This window comes from Canis lupus, chromosome 19 (assembly GCF_048164855.1).
Source record: "Canis lupus baileyi chromosome 19, mCanLup2.hap1, whole genome shotgun sequence".
NCBI lineage: Eukaryota > Metazoa > Chordata > Mammalia > Carnivora > Canidae > Canis > Canis lupus.
In genome coordinates, this window is record NC_132856.1 from 6,030,460 (window position 1) to 6,051,635 (window position 21,176).

Below are 21,176 nucleotides of genomic sequence, written 5' to 3' on the forward strand. Positions count from 1 at the left end.
GAGACACAGACGAGGACCATGTGACCATGTGAGGACACAGGATTAGGAGAGAGGCCTGAGAAGAAACCAGCTCGGCCAAACCTTGATCTTGGACTTGCCAGCCTCCAGAACCATGAGATAATAAATTTCAGGTGTTTCAGCCCCCAGTCTATGGTATTGTTACGGCAGCCCTAGTAAGCTAATCCAGGGTACATTTTACTGTATATAAATTATAGCTCTATAAAATAAAACTAAAGGAAAATAAGAAGGCGAGCAAGTTTGGGTCATAACTGGATTGTACCGTCACCCTCCAGGGCTCGCGCATCCTTGCACTCAGCTCTGTTCCTAGTCAGCCGACATAAATGCTAACTTAAAGTCCAGGCTGCTACCTGAAGTATTAAGTGATCATCCAGGCACTCCCTTCCCTTCTCCAAGAGATTCTGGAATTTTTTAAAAGCCTCTCCAATGGAGACAGAAAGTAGGGTGGTGGTTGCCAGGGGCTGGCAGAGAGGGGGAACAGGGAGTTAGTGTCTAGCCGGCGCAGAGTTTCAGTTTGGCAAGACGAAAAGAATTATGGAGACGGATGGTGGTGATGGCTGCAAACAACATGATGAATGTGTTTAATACCACTGAACTGCACACTTAAAAATGGTTAAGATGGCACAGTTTGTGTTAGGTGTACTTTATCGTGATTTTCAATATTGAAGAAAAAAAAAAGCATCTCCAGTCCAGAGTAATACTTACTATGTGCCAGACAAAATGTGCAATAATGGTCAAGTGACACAGGGGTTGCAAACCTCGTAAGGCAGTTGTTTTTCTTTTTATTTCTTTTTTTCAAAGATATTTATTCATTCATTCGAGAGAGAGAGAGAGAGAGCACACACGTGCATGAGTGAGGGGGGGTAGGGGAGAAGGGAGAGAGAATCTCAAGCAGATTCTACATGGAGCTCCGAGCCAGACTCGGGGCTCCAGCCCAGGACCCTGAGATCATGACCTGAGCCGAAATCAAGAGTCAGCTGTTTAACCAGCTGAGCCACCCAGGCGCCTCGAAGCTGTTATTTTCATCTTTATTTTACAGGTTCAGAGAGAGGACATGACTTGCCCAAAGTCACTCAGTGAGTTGGTGGCCAGTTCAACGTTCCAATGAAAGGCATTGTTCACACAGGGGCGGGTCATGTTTCCATGGGCTCGCTGGGCCCCGGGACAAGGGCCCAAATCCTTTCAGGGGAGTCAAGTTCCTCCATACCTGTCCTTGTCAGGCTCTGAGAGGCTTAAGACAGGTGTTACCTTTCAGGGCTGTGGGGCCCCTGCACCGGCCAGCAGGCTGCACGCAGACGCTGCCACCAAGGAGGCAGGGCAGATGGCCTGGAAGGTGGGCTGGGCCGTCCCACCCCACTGGACGGCAAGCTGCCTAGTGACCCGAAGCCCAGGAGGTGCACCCTGGTTGACAGGGGCGGGGGTCACATCCCTGTGACCCCGGAGATGTGGCTGTGCTGGACAAGGCTGTTGCGGTGTGATCAGGGTGCCTGCCGCCGGCTGGCTGTGACCTTGGGCGTTCCTCTCTGACCTCCTTTTCCTTATTTCATTTCACGCCTTCTGGACAGCTGGCTCTGCCCCTGGCAGGTTGGGGGCCCCCTGGCTCCCACTGAGCTCTCCTCTCAGCTGCACGTGGACCTTCCTCCTCCCCGCAGACTGCGAGCGCCGAGCGCCGTGGGGCAGAGCCGGCACCTGCCTCCCCGTGGAGCCCCCGCTCCCCACGTCACAGGGAGGCTGCACAGCGAGGGGCGTAAACACAGGAGCCAGAGGCACCTTCCAGCTCTCCCACCACAGCTCTCTGAGCCTCAGCTTTCACTTCTGCCAAATGGGGCTTCCGAGGACCATCCTGCCTCTCTGACCGCAGGTGACATGAACAGCTGGATCGGTTAGAGGAGCCCAGGCGAGCCTCCTGGAGGCGTGTGGCTCAGGCCACAGCCACACTGCCAGACCTAAGCAATGTCATCTTCCAGCAGCCGGCCCCAAGGTGTCTGCAGCTGCCGAGTGAGCCCAAACAAAACCGCGGCAGGGCCCAGCTGCACCCAGATCAGATGGCAGAGCTAATGAAGTGGTTGCTATTTTCAGCCTCTGAGTTTGGGGATGGTTTTGATGCATCCATAGATCATTGAGACAAACTTCTCAGTGTCTGGTGTCCGAAAAGGAAAAGACAGGCGATGTGGTACGATGTGACATAGCAGAGGACTGTAAGGTGTCCTGTCCTGGGGAGCATCGTGGGAAGAAAAGGCTTAAAGGGGGAATTCCCAGGCTCTGGTTTGCTGACCTCTGTGGCCCCCTGAGGAGGTATCAGGGGTTTGCACCCTCCTCTGCATTCTGGACCCTGGAGAGAAGCCTAGCCTCTCACATCACTATTTCCAAAGCACTGCACTCCCCTCAAAGGCTGCAGCCCACCTCTTTATCTAGCACCCGGCACACGTCCAGGCACATGGTAGGTGCTTTAGAAATAGTCAAATGATAGAGGATGCGTGGGTCCTGTTCTCTGAGCCACTGTGGGAACACTAGACTTCCACTGCCTTGTGATTCCGGGTGTGCCCACCCCCAGGATGCGTGGAGTGTTTGCCTCCCTCCTTAGACTGACTCGGGCATCTGTTCTGTCCCCCTCCGGGTGAGGCAGCACATGAGTCTCCCCTTGGGACAAATGGGGGTGTGTGCCCCCCCTCGTGGAATGGATAAGTGTAACCTGCCTTCCCCCTTAGATTCTCTGGAATATCCACCTACGCCCTTACACCGGGTAGGAGTAGCTCCCCTCCCCTTTGGGACTAGGGGTTCCTTAAGAGCAGGGTGCCCACTTCACCCAGCACAGAACACGGCCCTGGGGCTCTGCTGTGTAGGTCACTTGCTGATCTGTCAGTGTCCTTGAGCCTGGAGTCCGCGAGTGATGGTCAGAAAGAGGGACAGACACACAGCCTTCCTCCCCAGCAGGCCTCGTGCCCCCATTTCAAAGAACATGAATCTGAGACCCAGAAGGGATGAAGGATGTGCTCGCATTCATGACAGGCAGCATGTGGTGGGGTCAGGACTCAAACTCAGGTCTCCCTGGCTGCAGCCCCAGTGTTCCTGAGAAGCGCCCCCACTGCCACTGTGCAGGAGGGTCTTGGAAGCCCGTGCTATTTGCAGGGGGCCTGGATGAGGCTCCTAAGTCAGTCTTGACACATGCCTGGAGAGGGTCTCTCTGAGAGGGCTGTGCACCTGGTCAGGGCTTCCGAGGACCACCTGTGGAGGGCTACAGGAAAGCCTCCAGGCCCACAGGCACTCTCAGGCCCTGCAAAGAGCACTGGACCAGGAGTCCCATGCAGCCAGAAGCCAGACCCGATTCTACAGCTAACCGGCCCCTCTGCCTCCATCTCCTCATCCGTACAATGGGGACAGGTGGTACCCACCCAAGAGCATGGTGCTGAGTGCCTGGCCCACTGTAAATGTGAGTTCCCCTGCCTCATGGAGCCCCATCCCATCTTGGACTCCCTCCTTCCTCATTCACACAGGCTCCCTCCGTTTCCTGGGTCAAATGCCAGCCACAGATTTCTTCCTCCTTTTGACTTAACCAAGGCAAGTTGGGGTTGGCCACAAAATAGAACAAAATACCTGCAAGGAAAAAAACAAAACTCAGAACAAACAGGATGCCTCTGGGTGACATGTGAGGTGGGGGTCACTTGGGCAGCCGTGACCATGTAGGGGCTGCTCACCCCCACTGCAACCATCAGGGATTCGAGAGGGCTGGGGGCCAGCCCAGGGTCCTGGAGCTGCCAGCCCTGCCATTTATCCAGACTCCACTTTTCAGTCACTACAAGACCTTGGGAAAGTTGTGTCGCTTCTCTGTGCCTCAATTTCCCGATTGGGAATTGGGAATGGGCAGAGAAGTAACAGTACTTGTCTGTCCTTTTGCCTGTCAAATATTCTTTTCTGGGTTTTTAAAAAGATTTTATTTTATTTTATTTATTCATGAGAGACACAGAGAAAGGCAGAGACACAGGCAGAGGGAGAAGCAGGCTCCACGCAGGGAGCCCAATGTGGGACTCAATCCCAGGACCCCGGGGTCACACCCTGAGCCACCCAGGCACTGCTGATTTATTTGTTTTAAACTGGAAGTTTGTGTTTCTTAATCCCCTTCACCTATTTCACCCACCCGCCCCCACCCCCAGCAACCACTGGTTTGTTCTCTGTATTTATGAGTCTATTTCTGTTTTCTTGTTTGTTTTGTTTTCTAGATTCCACATATAAATGAAATTTTATGGCATTTGTCTTTCTCTGATTTATTTCACTCAGCATTATACCATCTAGGTCTACCCATGTTGTCGCAAATGGCAAAAGTTCATTCTTTCTTATGGCTGAGTAATATTCCACTTAAACGTGCGTGCGTGTGTGTGTGTGTGTGTGTGTGTGTGTGTAGGCTGCTTCCATATCTTGGCTATTGTAAATGATGCTGCAATGAACACTGAAGTGTGTATGTCTTTTTGAATTAGAGTTTTCATTTTCTTTGGGTAAAGACCCAGTAATGGAATTACTGGATTGTGTAGATATTTCTATTTTTAAAATTTGAGGAACCTCCTACTATTTTCCACGGTAACTGTACCAAGTTACCTTCCCACCACAGTGCATAAGGGTTCCTTTTTCTTACATCCCACCAACGCTTATTTCTTATCCTTTTGATACCAGCCATTCTGACTGGTATGTAGGTAAGTTCTCGCCTGCCATCTCCTTTGCTCTGCACAACCACCCAGGAGGTAGAGCCTGCCTGACTCTAAGACTCATTCCTAGTGCCATAGGAACTCGCAAGAGAAGTGGTGGTGACAGAAAGAGGGACGGGGGTAATTTGTCTCTAGAGACACCCACTAAGAAGCCCTCCACCCCGTCTCCAAACAGAATGTGGGCTCTATCGCACATCTGGTATGTGCCTGTTGAATGCATGGTGGAACAGATGAATGTAAGGCTTGTTGGTAGTGCTCTGCAAGAGTTTCCTGAGCAGATGGATGGGTGAATAGATGGGTGGATGGATGGGTGGATGGATGATTTGCAAGAGGGTACATTGTAGGCTCTTGGCCTCTGCCCTTGGACAGGAGGTCTGGGGCAGTCTGCTTCCATGCCCCTAACACCATGTGTTCTCTTTTCCCCTTCTTATTCCTCCAGGAGAGCCACCTGCCCAGCTCCATTTCTCCTTTGGAAGTAATTGTTTCTGCTTCCCTCTGTCTCTTGTCACCCAAAGCTAGCTCCATGATTCATCCCTTCAAGGACATCTCTTGACCGAGGAATGAGCACTGATGGGCTAACTCGGTTCCTTTCTATGGGGGCAGGTTTACATTTTAAAGGGCATAGTCTTGAGACAATCGAATCTAAGGACCCGGTGTGTGGTCTGGTGGCATCCAGGTTTGGGGCTCAGCTTGGGGCTGGACTCAGAACTCAGTGTGTCACCAGGACAAGGGCTCAGCTTGGAGACAGGACAATGGGTCATCCAAAGATGAAGTTAGTGCTCAGTCTATGACCAGGAGCAGGGCTCAGTCTTTGACCAGAGTCAGGGGTCAGTTTAGGAGCTGGGATTAGAGGTCATCTAGGGATCAGGATCAGAGCTGAAGACTCCGTCTATAACTTGGGTTAGGATTCAGCTGGATGAATTTGGGATCGGACAAGGATGAAGATAAGTTTGAGTATATAGTCATGATCAGGGCTTAGTTTTTTCCATGAACCAGGATTAAGGATTAGTCTACAGTTAGCATCAGAGCTCTCTGTAAGACCAAGACCAGGCCTAATTCTTTGGCCAAAACTAGGGCTCAGTCTGTGACTTGTAGCCCAGTTCTGTCTATGACCAGAGTTAGGCCCAGGTTATGATCAGTTGTCGTGATCACTGTCTGAGGCTGTGTTTATAACCAGGCTATGATTGGGGTGACAAGTCTGAGACAGTGATCACGACTCAGCCTATATCTGTGTTTAGAAGCTCCTCCACGGGTTTCTAATGACATCAAAGAATGAATCCTGCTTCCAGAACAACTTAGCTCTCTCCCAAAATTTGGACCCCTCTGGAGCCAACGGAATTTTTCTTTTGTTCTCTGAAAACCTAGCTGCTAGCTAGTGGGCACCGTCCCGTACTCCCCACGCCACCAGGGGAGCTGCCTCAATGCGTCCGCCAAGACCCTGTCTCCCCCATCCCTGCCAGGGAGCCTCCCGGCTCCAGGGTTATTAAGGGAGGAATCTGTGGGAAGAAGAGGGTAAACAAAATCCGTCACGCGGGGCTGGGGCAGGCGCCCATTCCTCCTGTGGCTCCACAAGCTGACTCCGAAGGAAACCAGCAGCTCTGAGCCAGTGATGTTGACAGGATACTTAATGAAATCCAGAGGGAGGGGCCCTGGCAGGGCCCACCTGGAAGGAGGCCCGAGATGGTAATTAAATTAATTTTGGTATATGTCCCAACAAGCGCAAAAGCAAGAGCTGGGGCCAGGGTCCATTCGCCCAAGGCTCCAGGAGTGTCATAATTACAGGGAAAAATAAGTTTCAGAACTTACGTAACCCCACTGCTTGGGCCCCAAGGGTTAGGCCCAAATTGTTTTTCTTTTCCAGGAAATGCACATACTGCAAAGCTGCACCTGCACACCAGAGTCACCTCCGTGGGTCATGGGACATGAAAGAGCACAGAACATTATTCCCATTTCTCAGATGAGGCAAAATGAGGCTGGGGGAGCAAAAGAGTCTTTTCAGAGTTCTGTGATCGTCCTAGGACTACCATCAAGCTCCAGAACCCAATTATGCTGCCCCAGAAACCTCTCTACTGTGGAACTATGGGCAACTAGGGGTGGGAGAGGTTCACTCTACCAGAGATTGAGGAGGGGAAGGCGCTGGAAGGCCTCCTTTAAGAATGAGTTGGGGCTGGCCAGGCCGAGAAGAGGAACAGCATACCAGGCAGAGGAAACGGCACATTCAAAGGCACAGTGGCTAGAAAGAGCACGGCGTGATGGGAGGAAGGGGTCATCCCATCAGGCTGAGTGCCGGCTCACAGGCAGGGTTGGATGAGGACGCTGACGTGCGGTGGCAAAGAGCCCCATACACAGCCACAGAAAGGTCTCCCACCACTTATTTAATTTAATTAATTAATTAAATTATTATCTTATTTAATTTCACCCCATGCCCCATGAGCTAGATGCTTCCACCATTCCCATCTGACAGATGGGTAAACTGAGGTTCAAGTGATTTGAGACATCTGTCCAAAGCAACACAGCCAGAAAGTGGTGCAACTGGGATTTGACCCACATCCATTGGGCTCAATACTGCTTCCCTAAACACATTTATTTCCTGCTTCCACACCCCCACCCCCACCCCAAGGCACTTTCCCCGCTTCCTAGTTCAGCTCAACCTGGGTGCCAAGGCATGAAGGTGCCCCTGGCCGGGGTGGAATGCCATCAGGATCTCCAGGAAAAGAGGACGGGCAATGGGACCACCAGCCCAGGAGCAGGGTAGTAGCAGGGAGCTGGTTCCTGACCCCAAGTGTCTGCAAGGCTGTCTGAGGAAGCAGAGGAGTCCCGGGGACCCGAGACCCATGGCGCAAGGGAGGGAGGAGTTCCTGAGAAGCCGGGGCCAGCTCAACTATGGGCTTCTTGGGCAGGAAGTAAGCATCCCATCCAGGAAGACACATAGGTGGGCACGGACGGGGAAGCAGGAGAAGCCACTTCTGGGTTGGTCGCTGTGGGATCTGCACATCAAGTTCTCAGGACCCCTGGAAAAAGCCATCCCTGGTGGTTGGCAAGTGTGGGATGTCATCAAATGAAGCTCTTAGAAGAGGCAGGGCCTACCCAAGGGGTCTATTTGCTTTCAGAGGGTTTCCCTCTTCAGAGGTTCAGATGTTTCCAACACCTTGAAAACAGCATCTGAATAGAACCTGTCAAAAAAGCCCTTAGCTCGTGGAGAGCTCTCTGTGGGGATCTGTCTCCTCCCTGAGCTGGAGGCACTAGACTCGGTGGCACAGAGAAGGACAGCGACTGACAGGGCATCACACAGCCCTACCCAGGTGGGCCTCCTGGGGAGGGCATGTGACCAGGCTCGGCTGTCCAGGCGAGGCCCTCTCCTTTGGGTCAGAGGGTCCTTGACTTTGCCCTTAATCAGGAATGAGAGTGTTTGCTTTCAGCTGAATATTTCCCCAACCGCAGACAAGACGGGACTGCAAATTCCAGATTCCTGGCAGCTTGGGAAACTGGGCTGTGGGTCGTGCCTGGTCACTTCTCCTCCTGGTGGCCTACTGCCCACCCCGGCCGGTACCCGGCTTGGGCCAGGCCCTCACTTTACTTTCCTCCCTGATTTCCGGGATGTCATACTCCCACCTGCGCAACCTGCCCCCCGCTGACCCCCGCCCAAGGGTGTTTCCAGGGTAGGCTTCCAGCCTTGGCACTCCCTGCTCACCTTCTATGGCTCTCTGAGGCTGCAAGATAAAACACAAGGCCTGAGTGCTCTGGGCCCTCAGCAAACCAGCCCATGCCTGCCTTGTCTCATCACCCCCCCTCACTGGCTGGGAACCCCCCCCACCTTAGCCACAGAGCTCACGTGCTTTCTCCAAAGAGGCTGCACCTTTGTTGTGCCTCTGGGCTGCAGCACGTGCTGTTCCCTTGCCCAAGATGCTTATCCTCACTGTGTCTGGTGAAACACCAATGACTCAAGTTAGTGTCTATGAAGATGAGATCTGAGGGAGGGGAATAGAGGAATCGGGAAGGACGGGGAAAGGAGAGGCAGTAGGATCCTGCCAGCACCTTTTACCACAAAGAGGGTTCTCACCCAAGCTGGCAGCCAGACCCCCGGGCCTTGGGGGTGAACCCCCTGTCCTAGGCCTCCAACGTAGCTCACCTGAACAACAGAGCAACTTTCTCCCCAAGCAATGCATCACATTGGCCACCCATGTACTCTACCATCCTAATGACACCAAACTGTGTGATGTTGCCCAATAGAGCACACACGCCCACATGGCCACTGACTTGGCGCTTGCCATTCTCTCCCCTGGATCACTTTTCCCGGTGAACTCCTCTTCATCCCTCGATACCCAACTGGAAACCACCTCCTCAGAGCTGCCCTCCGCATGTACACAGAATCAGTTTCTGTCTTTTCCAAACCCTAGGGAGGTGGCTTGCCTTGCCCCCCCCAACACCCCCACCACCAGGGAAGGGACAGGGCACCTATCTCACCTCTGCCTCCTTTGCATCCAGAACAAGGTATACAGTAGGTCCTCAATAACTGTGTACTGTAGTCAATGAGAGAGAGAGAGAGAGAGAGAGAGAGGAATGAAGGCACGGGTGAGTGAATGAAGGAATGACTCAACGCCCACATCCCAGAAGAACAGATGGTCAACGACAAGTTTGAAGTTAGATCCCAGCTCCGTCTTCGGCTCGCGGAGCCTCAGTTTCCTCTCCTGCGGAGTGCTGGCAATCCTCCTTACCGTGCAGTCGGAAGAATACGTTAGGTAACACAGCGATAACAACCCAGCACGGTGGAGCCCTTGGAAGCTCCAGGAAGCCAGCCGGCCTGTTTGCCTCAGCCACTTGCCAGCTGTGTGAGTTGGGACAAATGACTTGACTGCTCTGTGCCTCGGGTCCATCTGTAAAATGGAGAATAACAGTGCTGACCACACAGGGTTATCCGGAGGATCAAAAGAGGAAATGTGTGCAACATGCTTATGACAGAATGTGCCAAGTGGTGAGAGCTTGGCACGTGTTTGTTTTATAAACCCGTCTGTGGAGTGCCCGGCACGCGGTGTGTGCTTGAACCGGGTGAGCGTGCGGGCTCTCACCTCCCCTACCTGCATCCTGCGGCCCAGGGGCACTGGGGGTTCTGATCAGTTGTCACAGCCACAGCCACAGCCTGCAGAAACATTGGTGAGTCCAACCCTGCAGGATTTGCTGGTTTTCCAAACAGAAATCCCACACAGACCCCAATGACTTGCCCATGTCAACAATAATGGCTTGCGTTTCGGATCTTTCCATGGAGGGAGATACAAAGCAAGTCACGCTGAGAAGGGACTTGAGCTCAATGGCTCTCAGCCTCTGAGCTCTGCTCCAGAAGCATCTGTTCAACACGCTCCTTTCAAGGCCCAAATCAAAGTGTTCCCTTCCACTATGCAAGGTTGATATTGCTGTGAGCATGATTGTTTCCATTGCACTTGCTTGCTTGCTTTCTCTCTCTTTTTTTTTTTAGCTCTAAGTACTAGATAATTTGCTCAAATTATGATTTAATCCCTTTAGCCCGTGACAAGAGTATCATTCCCAATGGAAGGAGAAGGAGACCAAGGCTCCGAAGGGTTGCCCAGCAAGTCCAAGTTCACCCAGCATGGAAGCAGAGGCAGGAATTGAACCTACATGTGTCTGACTGCAAAGGTTTTCACCACTGGCTATACGTTGGTATCGAGTGGGGAGCTTTGAAAATGCTGACTCTGGGAATCCCTGGATGGCTCAGCAGTTTAGCGCCTGCCTTGGGCCCATGGCGTGATCTTGGAGTCCTCGGATCGAATCCCACATCGGGCTCCCTGCATGGAGCCTGCTTCTCCCTCTGCCTGTGTCTCTGCCTCTCTCTCTCTCTCTCTCTTTCTGTGTGTGTCTCTCATGAATAAATAAAATCTTTAAAAAAAATTTAAAAAAAAAAAAAGAAAATGCTGACTCTGGGGTGCTGCCTGGGCATCAGGTTTATGAAGCTCCCCAGGAGATCCACCAGTCAGCCAGGTTGGCAGGAGAGGTCCAGGGGACAGAGGAGCATGGCCAGGGGAAAGGCATCCAGTGGAAGATACACAATCCACACAGCAAAGATGGGGTGAACACCTGTGCCAGCTCGACCCAGGCTCCCAGTGATGATTTATTTATTTATTTATTTTTAAAACTTATTTTTTTTTTAATTTATGATAGACATAGAGAGAGAGAGAGGCAGAGACACAGGCAGAGGAGAGGGAGAAGCAGGCTCCATGCCGGGAGCCCGACGTGGGACTCGATCCCGGGACTCCAGGATCGCGCCCTGGGCCAAAGGCAGGCGTGAAACCGCTGAGCCACCCAGGAATCCCCTCCCAGTGACGATTTAATCACTGGAGATCAGACCCCAGCCAGACACAGGCCTGGAACTTCCAGAACGCTGCAATTCTGCAGAGTCAACAAGCAGGGAGCATGTCTTGGGACAGAACTTCTCCCAGGAACCCCTCCTGACCCCCGACTGTCCCCAGGACTGGAGGTGCAGCGTGGCCCCCAAGTCCGGCCTGGATGCCAGCCCCCTCTCATGGTTCAGCTCAGGCATGGCTTTCTGACCTTTTATTCCCTTATTACCATGGGATCATTTCTTCAAACAAAATCTCAGGAATTTGGTTCCTCTAGACTTTAACTCAGGCCCATTCATTTTGACATTCCAGTGAATTGTCTCTAAGCCAGCATCCTCCCTCCAAAAGCTCCTCTGACCCCCACAAACGCTGGTCCTGGTTGCTCATCCACCTCCCCTGAGGCTTGCAGACTCCACAGCCCCTAAGAGAATTTAGGTTCGAATCCCTGTTCTGCTGCTTTTGAACTGAGTGACCATGGGCTGGTCACTCAACTTCTCTGAATCTCAGTTTCATTTTCTGTAAAATGGGCTCTTACTTCATACTGCTACAGAGGCAGCAGGTTAACTGAGATGATAACGTCACATCTCAGCCAGCATCTGGCACGCAGGAGTGCTCAGTGAAGACAGCTGTTATTAGTTGATCGTAGTACGAGAGGGAGAGCAAACCCAGAGTCCCACAGCCTCCACTACAGGCCCGGGGGATTCATTCGCTTTGAGGCTGTGTCATTGTCCTGCTGCCAGAGATGGATCCCCGGGGGCCGTCACCAATACACTGCCCATCTCCCCTGGCACTGGCTATAATAATGAATATAACGAATGCTGAGAAACCCACCAGGTGCCACCAGCCCTCACACCACCTGTGTAACTCCTTTGTCCCGCCCCCATTGCCACCACCGTAGTCAGGCCCCGTGGGTGCTCATGTTCTCACTCCCACCCTGCCTCTGGGCTCAGCCCCACAAGTGGTTCTCTACCCAGCTGAGGCCACATACGTCATTTTTTTTAAAAGATCTTATTTATTTATTCATGAGAGACACACACACACATACACACACACACACAGAGAGAGAGAGAGAGAGAGAGAGAGAGAGAGGCAGAGGGAGAAGCAGGCTCCATGCAGGGAGCCCGATGCACGACTCAATTCCGGGTCTCCAGGATCATACCTCAGGCCTGTGGCAGTGCCAAACCGCTGGGCCACTGGGGCTGCCCCACATATACCACTTTAAACCCCTGTGATCACCTGGTTACACTCTTCCATGGCTCCCCAGTCCTTCCATCTAAGCCAGGCTTTGGAGGCTTTTTGTGACCTGACCTCTCCGTGCCCCTGGCTTCCACTGTATGTTCCACCCACCACATGCCTCTCGGAGCTGCCCGGATGTGCCAAGCTTTCTCTTGCCCCTGAGCCTTTGCACGTGCTGGTCCCTATTTCTCCTGGAATACCCTTTCCCTTTCTCCTCCACTGACCAACTCCTGTTCATCCTTCGGCTCAAGTGGCTGGGGCCTTGGATCTTTGCTATATGGGCCTCCACATACCGCCTGGGATTCCTCACAGCATGGCAGCTGAATTCCAAGAGTGAGTGTCCCAAATGAACCAGACAGAAGATATATGGCCTTGATGGCCTTGCACTAGAAGTCACACACCATCATTTGTCTTTGTCACAGGCCCACTCAGACCCAGGGGGACAGACTATGTGGACCTCACCTGTCAAAATGAGGAAGGTCAAAGTCACATCATAAAAAAAGCCTGTGCAATGGGAGCTGGTTGTGACCATTCTTGGAAAACACAAAATGGCACAGGGGGGAGGGTAAATGTCACAGCTACATAATCTCAGCCCCTGGGGACCTCAGGGCAGGGATAAATGTCCAGGACCCTCTCTCTTACAACTAGTGTCTTGGTAGATGATTGGCCTAACTCCTTTGGGAAAGCTCAGCTGTTAGTCCTGTCCACAAGGTGCAGGAAACATGAGGAACGTGTCTGTCTGTACTGGGAACATTTGCAGTGTAACAGGTTTTGAATCTTAAAGCTCTAAACAGTAGTGATCTTAAAAATTCCCCTGTGGTGCTGACAATGTGAGTTGGGCCACAAGTGACTTAAAAGAGGTTTGGGGCAGGAAAGAGGGGGAAATTCTCCAACTACACATGGTCAGCTAAGGACCAAGTCCTCCAGAGGTTTTCAGGAGAAAAGGGACCTCCTGGCATCTATCCTTCTGAACACAGAACGGGGCTGTGTTCTGGGTCGATGTCCCAATGGGACTGGGTGTGTACACATTCCATGCAGAACTTCCAGAAGGAAATTACAGGCTCAGGGTTGGGGGCTGGCATGGGCAGAACCAGCCCAGATGTACTCTCTTCCTTCTTACTCTGGGCCTCGCCTCGTCTTTCCTTCTCCCAGTTGAGCCCAAAGAATTCAGATTTCCAGAGGTGAGGAATCCTTCAGACCCCACGATTTAGTCCCTGACACTAATTTTGGCTGTTTTCTACGGAGACCCCCACTTACACTCAGGCAGTTGGTTGCACCATTTGGGTCTCCCGGGCCTGCGGCACCGACATCTGCTCTGTCTCCTTGCCCAGGAAAGGCAAAGCCGTGCTAACCCGGTGCATGCCCCCTCGCCTCTCGGAGCCACTCCTAATAGCAACCCCTGAGCTAGTCTTACGGGGCAGTTAGGGAATAGCAACACAGAAGTGCTCCGTAAGGGAACTGTAATTGGCCGTGCAGTGAGCACTCGGTGTCGATAATGGAACCCCCAGTCCCGGTGCCCGCACCAGAGCAGGAGTGTGGGAAGAGAAAGGGTTTTAGGATGAGAAAGCACGAGCTCTTTTCCTTCCAAGAGTGAGTAAACCTTTCAGTGAGCATTTATTGAGCACCCATGGTATGCTGGGCCCCAGGCAGTACTGTGGACAGAATACAGAATAACACACATACAATGGATGTGGCCTCTGCACCCGAGGTCTCACAATCTGGACTGTTCCAGACACAGGGGACGTATAGCAGACATCTGAAAGATGAAGAAGAATTAGCCAGAGAGGGCGGTGGCAGGGGAGGGTATTGTCTTCCTAATAGGGGGAACAGCATGTGCGAGGACCCGGGAATCAGGGAGCACAGAGACTTCTGGAGTATAGAGCTTGAGCACAGAGGCAGAGCTAGAGGGGGAATAAATAATAATAAAGACCAATAAAGAAAACGCACAGCATGTGAAGAAGGGGTCGTTGTGAAACAGAAAACTAAAGCAGGAAAGGGACTGAGTGTGTTGGAGTGAGGGTAGGCGCTGCTGTTTTCAGTAGGGGAAAGGCTGTACCAGCAAGAAGACATTTGAGTAGAGGCCAGGGAAGTGAGACAGTCATGCGTACTGGGGGGAAGAGTATTCCAGGCTGGGGGAAGCAAGTGCAAAGGTCCTGAGATAGAGGTGTTCCTGGACTTGGGAGGAACGAACAGGAGGCCAGTGCAGCGGGAGCACAGATGAGGGGAGGCAGGTATGATGGGCACACATACCTGTCTGTTCTCTCCTGAGGTCCTGACAGATGTCATTAATTGTGACCTTGTCCTCTTGATCCCAGATCGATCTTCAGACTCCTCCTCAGCACAAACCTTCAGGCCGTCACTCCCAGCAATCAGAGTTGAATACCCAGTGAGGTCAGAAGGCAGTCTGGGTTCACACAGGGACGGAAGCCGTGATCTGTGGTTATCTGCCATGTGCCTAGTCGTGGCTAGTTGCTTTTTGAAAAATCAATTTATTATTATTATTATTATTTAATAATTAATATCCAGCTTTATTTAGGTTATAATTGACATATGCTAGTTGCTTCTCAAATTCTCTCGTTTCAACATCCACAACATAAACTATAAGGTTGGCATTAGCATCCCCATTTCACAGATGAGGAAATGGAGGCTCTGGGAGGTCCAGAGACTGGCCCAGAATGCCCCTCTTCGGAAATTTAATTCAAACACGGCAGTCCTGTATTCCAGGCCCCCTCCTCCGGGACCCCCACCAAAGACCCTGCTCAGGCCTCACTCGCCACACCCGGGCCTCCTGGCCCCGCCAGGACTCTACGTGCCAGCAGGCTGGTAGAGGCAGGTGTGGGCAAAGCGCACCGGAGGCCGAGAACGCCTGCCAACCCTCGGCAGGCAGGACGGCGTGAAGGGGTGCGTGCTCGGGCATCAGGGGCCAGGCGCTGACTGGGCCCCACCCCTCCCAGCCGGGGGCTAAGGGCAGAGTGAGGCCAAGGTCCTCAGTTTCTCCGCTCCCTGATGTATGTGTAGAAGCAGGGCCCCGAGTTATTAAGGACAGAATGTGGCTGAGGTCCTGGCATCATCGGTGCCTGGGGCTGGGGCTGGCCCTGTCGCCTGGGCCCTGCTCCCCTGCTGGGGCACCTTCCACACAGACAGTCCATGTGCCTGTCTGTCCTGATGGGCCGTGGGGTCTCCAGGAGGCTGCTATGACTTAGGACAAAGAGGCTTGTGCCTTCACAGGGGGCCCCAGAGGCTGAACTGGGATCCTGCTCTGTCACTCCCCTGCTGTGGGGCCCAGGGCCATTGCACTGTCTTCACCTCTCTGGGCCTCTTTCTATGTAAAAAGGAAATAGTATCTATCTGATAAGGATTTATAAGTGTTGTGAGTGGCAATATACACGAAGCATTTAGCATATTATTATTATTATTATTATCATTACCATTATTACTCATCCCTGAGTCTTCAGGATCCACCTGGATCTAAGCAGGCACGCAATCAGTCTGGGGAGAACAGTGCGACCGGCCTCCTTTAAGCGGGTCCTGGAAGATGGGAAGGGAAGGAAGGAGCCAGGGACGAGCCCATGTTGGCTACCACCTTGCTGGGTGACCTTGGGCAAGTCTAATGCCCTCTCCGGCCCTCACACATGACAGCCCTCCTCGCTTGGCAGCTCTGCGACTAGAGTTTTTAGAACCTGCTGTGAGCCCAGGCCAGGGCCAGGTGCTTGGTGGGGTCTTGATATCAGGGTTAGAGAGGGCTTAGGATGCCCGGGCCCCCGGCCCCTTGGAGGGGGCTTGTTTTCCAAGGAGGAGGACTGCTCCCGTTACGGGGTTTCTTCCCTGGTGCCCGTCCTTCCCACCTCCCACCGGTCTGTAAGCTCCAGGGCTGAGCCATGTGCTCTCTCAGTGCTTTGCAAGGCTCAAGCCTCAATACCAGGCCTGCTCCTCCTCCTCCTCCTCCTCCTCCTAACCTCAGAATTGGGCTTCTCTTTCTCCGGGAAGCCTTCCTTGACTCAGGCTGAGTTAGCTGCCTCCCCGGGCCTCCTTGGGGTTTGTGCTCCCCTCTCCCATGAGCTGGTCAGATTTGGGATCCGTCTCCCAAACAGACCGCTATACTGGCAGGCAGGGGCCATGTCTGACCTGGTACTATGTCCTGGGCACTGATAGAGCACTGGCCACAGCAGGCCTGGGGACTCCCTGACGACTGATGGATGAATGAGTGGAGAAACCCCAGAGGAGGGGATCTTGAGGCACCTGAGTGGCTCAGGTCACAATCCCGGGGTCCTTGGATCTAGCCCCATACTGGGCTCCCTGCCCAGCAGGGAGTCTGCTTCTCCCTCTCCCTCTGCCTGCCGCTCCCCCTGCTTGTGCTCTCTCTCTGTCAAATAGATAAATAAAATCTTTTTTACAAAGAAAGAAGGAATCTTTGACACTGTCTGCCTGGTGGAATGGGATGGTGCCGAGAAATGGAGCCACAAGGATTTGGATCTAAATCCCAGCTCTGCTCTGTACTGTCTGGGCAGACAGTCCCATGCTGAGCCTCTGTTTCCTAATCTGCCAAAAGTGGCCCATTCTTGCTGCCTCTCACACGGGCCGGGCACTGGAGACAGCGTGGGTGCGGCCCCTTAGGGTCTGTGCTGAGTGTTTCCACTTGTCCCCCATCCCAGGCATGGGCACCCCCAGAAGCCACCCTGCCTCGCCAGCTTCCTGCCACCAGGCCAGCTCCACCTTGCACACCCAGGGCAGGGCCGGGCTGCACTGGCCTGGCCCCCTGTGCTGAGTGAGGGTGGCAGCCCAGCCGGTGGCTGTGGGACGGGCAGGTTCTCATGACCTGTCTGCTTGCAAGGGTCTGAGCAGAAATCCAAGCAGGCTGGGGAGCCTGCTCATCCCCACCCTGGCTGGGCTACCTCCAGCAAGCCAGCAACACCTGAGAGCCTCTTTTGTCACCTGTTAAGTGGGAACACTCAGCACCATCTCAAAGATGAAAAGTTAGAGATGCAGAGCCTGGCAGGGCTCTAAGGAGAAGAGAGAGACTCACTGGTGAGAGAGCTTTGCCCTTTGCTAATGTCAGAGCGGGGCTGGGCGTCCGGATGCCTCTCTGCCACTTGGAGTCTGTCCTTCTAGCAAACCAGAGGCATGTCTCTGGCTTTGAGTTCTCCCAGGTACCAGCACCTAGAGAAAATGATAAAATCACATTCTGTCTCTAATTATATCCGTTTTTCTGGTACCTTCTGTTTGTAGCAGCCATTTCTCACATGTGACACAGCTTTTTCTTTTTCTTTTTTAAAGATTTTATTTATTTATTCATGAGAGACACACACAGAGAGAGAGAGAGAGAGAGGCAGAGACACAGGCAAAGGGGAAGCAGGCTCCATGCAGGGAGCCCGACGTGGGACTTGATCCTGGGACTCCAGGGTCATGCCCTGGGCCGAAGGCAGACACTCAACCACTGAGCCACCTGGGCGTCCCAGCAGCTTTTCTTTTTAAACCTGCTGACCTAAGCAATAGTGTCAAGTAGCTGGCGGGGGTAAGTCCAGGGACTCTGGGGCCAGGTGGTCCCAGTTCAAATCCCAGCTCTGCCTCTCTTCGCTGCTGTGTGCTCGCAGACAGTTGTCGCCTCTGTCTCCCCGCCTGCAAGGACAGCACCGGGACCCCCGTGTGGCCCGAGGGCCGTGATGAGGGTAGATGAGTGCCAAGTGCTTAGAGCTGAGCCCAGGGCATCATCAGGGCTGCCGTCTGCCGGAGACAACGTTTTACCAAGTGAGTTGACACAGAGTGAGTGCGTTGGATAAACCCGGTGACTTGCAGAAATCACGGCCTGGGAAACACTGGCGCAGGCCACCCGCTCTGCCTTCCCAGGGAGGGCCTGCTGTTACCTGCCTCCCTGGTAAGCCCCCTGGCAGCAGCGTCGCCTTTAATCTCGGGGCTGGTAAACATGCGATCAGGTTTCCCAGGCTTTGTCCTGTTACTTGGAGCAGTTCTCAGGCCCTGCACACTCCTCCCAGCCGTCCTCCCCACCGGCCTGCCTCCAAAAGCCCCGGATTTCCTCTGCCCCTGACCCATGCCTCAGTCTCCCCGTGTGCGAATGGGCAGGGATACCACCTGGCACCCATCAGTGGGCACAACACTGTTTTTACCTTGTAAACGGGGGTGAGAGGGGGCCGCTGTGCTCCCACACACCATTGCTGTGCACTGGCTGGTTCAGACACTGCCTGCGGGGCCCCAGATGATTCTCCTGTGCCCTGTGCCCTCCGCCGCTCACACCCACCTCTCAGCCTCTTCCTGAGCTGGGACCCTCACCCAGGATGCCCTTGGCTTGCTTTGTCCATTCACCCTCCCCTCCACTGCGGACATCCCTCGGTGTGGGGGCCCAGGGTGCGGGCTGGGCAGAGGCCGGTCAGACCTCGGGTGCTGGCCCCATGGGCTTGGGAAGGGCACCTGGCTCTCCGTGGCCCTGGGTCTGCCTCTACAAAATGGGAAAGGCAACCGCGGCCTCCTCATGAGGTTATCGTGGTGACTTCTGCAGCCACACGCCTGGCGTACACTCGGCCTCCCGCCGCTGTGTTCACCGGCATCATCATCTGTGTGAGTCCAAAACGGGGAGGAGATCCTGCCTTCTGTGGGGTGTTTCTGGCACTGTCCTTGCTCTTAGCACGTATGGAAAAATTCACCCCATTGCATACTCTCTGCACACAGCTCCCTTGGCAGGGTGGCTGGCGCTTCTCACCCACCCGTCTCCACAGCCCCCACCTGTCACCGTGGCTTCCAGACCCCCCATCTGACCAGCTCCTCCCCTGGTCGAAGCCTCTTATGCACTTCATTGTCCTCACCTCCTCCCAGCCACTCTCCCTGCTGCCACCACTGGTGCCCTGGCCAGGCTCCGTGACGTACTTTCCCCAGATATGCCTCGTGCTTTCCCAGCTGGGCCTCCAGCCCAGAGACCTCTTGGGCCAGCCCTGTCCTGTCACCTGCTGAAATCTTACTCATACTTCAAGGCCTCGGGCTTGCCACCTTCCTGGACAGAGCTAGGAGCCCCGGGTCAGCCAGGCCTGCACCTGAATCACAGCTTCCAGCTCCCATCTGCTGCATGATCTTGGCTAACTCACCTTTCTTCCTAAAGCCTCAGTTTCTCTAACTGGAAAACAGGATCATGCTGGAGATTAAGGATAACACAATTTATCAAGTGATTCGGATGCTCCAGGCACCCAGCCAAGCATTTCACCAGCATGATTTCATTTTCTCTTTCCAACTGCACTGTGATGTGGGTGATGATTATCGTTTAAGAGCAATGACTCTGTCAAGCCGTGTTCCAAGCATTTTATCTATATTCATTCATTTAATCTGCAAAACGATGCCAGAGTCTCTATTTTACATAGGAGGAGACTAAGTCATGGGATGGTGAAGTGACCAGCCCAAGGTCACGCCCCAGCAACTGATAGAGCCAGGCAGTTCTGCTCCAAAACAGATGCCCTTGGCCACTTAGTGATGTGATATTTACATATACCCATTTTGGATAAGGAAGTTGAGACCCAGAGAGGGAAATGACTTGTCCAAGTCCCACAGCTAACGCATAGAAGAACCGAGTCCAAGGCTGGATCATTCCAAAACCCATGCCCACTGCACAAGGCCAGGTGCCTAGTAGAGCCTTTGCAGGGAAGATTGAATGGGGCTGCCACTAAGAGAAGGTCAGTCTCCCTGGGAATCTGCTTTGGGACCCCTAAGCCTTTCTGTCTGAGGAAGAAATGAGTGATGAACAAGGGTAACTGTCCTAACCTACCGAGGGGCTCCTTGATGACAGTGCCTTTGCCTCATTCACCGGTCCACCTACCCATCCATTCATCCTTCCACCCCTCCACACCCTGCACCCCTCCATCCATTCACACCCCACCCACTCATCCATCCCACCTACACCCGTCCATCCGCCGACCTACCCGTCACTACTTTCTGTCCATCTTCCCATCTATCCATGCACTCATCTACTCTCCCTTTCTTCCTTTTTTCTTCCCTTCCTTCCCGCCTACTCTCCTTCTTACTTTCCCACCTCCCTTCAATCCTGCCTGCATCCATCCATCCATCCCATCCATCTTTCCACCTACCCAGTCAGCCAGCATCTCTTCCGTGCTAGGCCCTGTGCTGTGCTGTGCTGAGGACTTGGGTCAATTGCCTCAGTCCCTGATGTCTAGAACTCATACCCCAGTAAGGCAGCCCAACTTATAATTCGGTGGGACATGGTGTGACAAACGCTATGTAACTGCAGCATGGAGGGCTATCAAAGAACAGAGAAATGGAGGATTCCACCCAGGAGTCAGAGAAGGAGGTGCCCTTTGATTGACACCTGTATTGGTCAGATGCAGATGCAGATACATACAGATGGACATCTTTATTCTCCAAAGAAACAGAACCAATGTAAAAGAGATTTATTTTAAGGAATTGTCTCTTGTGATTATGGAAGCTGGCAAGTTCAAAATCTGCAGAGTGAACCAGCAGGCTGGAGACCCAGGAAGAGTTGAATCTGAAAAGCGGCTGCTTGGGGTAGGTTTTTTGCTCTATTCGGGCCTTCAACTGATTAAATGAGACCCACCCACGTTTGGAGGATGATCTACTTGAAGTCCACCCTTTTAAATGTTAATCTCCAGGTTCCTGGGTGGCTCAGTTACTTAAGTGACCAGCTGGTGATTTTGACTCAGGTCAAGAACTCAGGGATGTGAAGTCAAGTCCCCCCATTAGGCTTCCTGCTTAAATGGGGAGTCTGCTCAAGGTTCCCTCTCTCTCTCTCTCTCTCTCTCTCTCTCTCTCTCTCTCCCCCCCCCTCTGCCCCTCTCCCCACTTGTGTTCTTTCTCTCTTTCTCAAGTGAATAAATCTTTTAAAAATAAAAAATAAATAAACGTT

General features: G+C 53.1%; 2 long non-coding RNA genes across 4 annotated transcripts; both read right to left on the reverse strand.

The window, feature by feature from the left end:
* Positions 1–761: 761 nt before the first annotated feature.
* LOC140609776 (uncharacterized) lies at positions 762–10,464 on the reverse strand. Its single transcript, XR_012011508.1, has 5 exons — positions 9,791–10,464; positions 9,431–9,589; positions 9,180–9,235; positions 3,411–3,612; positions 762–2,231 (listed from the first exon to the last, which is right to left on the reverse strand). It is a non-coding gene; the product is annotated as an uncharacterized lncRNA (long non-coding RNA).
* Positions 10,465–13,892: 3,428 nt separating this feature from the next.
* LOC140609774 (uncharacterized) lies at positions 13,893–15,463 on the reverse strand. Of its 3 annotated transcripts, none has more exons than XR_012011507.1 (3): positions 15,115–15,463; positions 14,552–14,773; positions 13,893–14,057 (listed from the first exon to the last, which is right to left on the reverse strand). It is a non-coding gene; the product is annotated as an uncharacterized lncRNA (long non-coding RNA). The 3 variants fall into 3 exon arrangements; XR_012011505.1 differs by having other exon boundaries at positions 15,072–15,463; XR_012011506.1 differs by having other exon boundaries at positions 15,152–15,462.
* Positions 15,464–21,176: the final 5,713 nt, after the last annotated feature.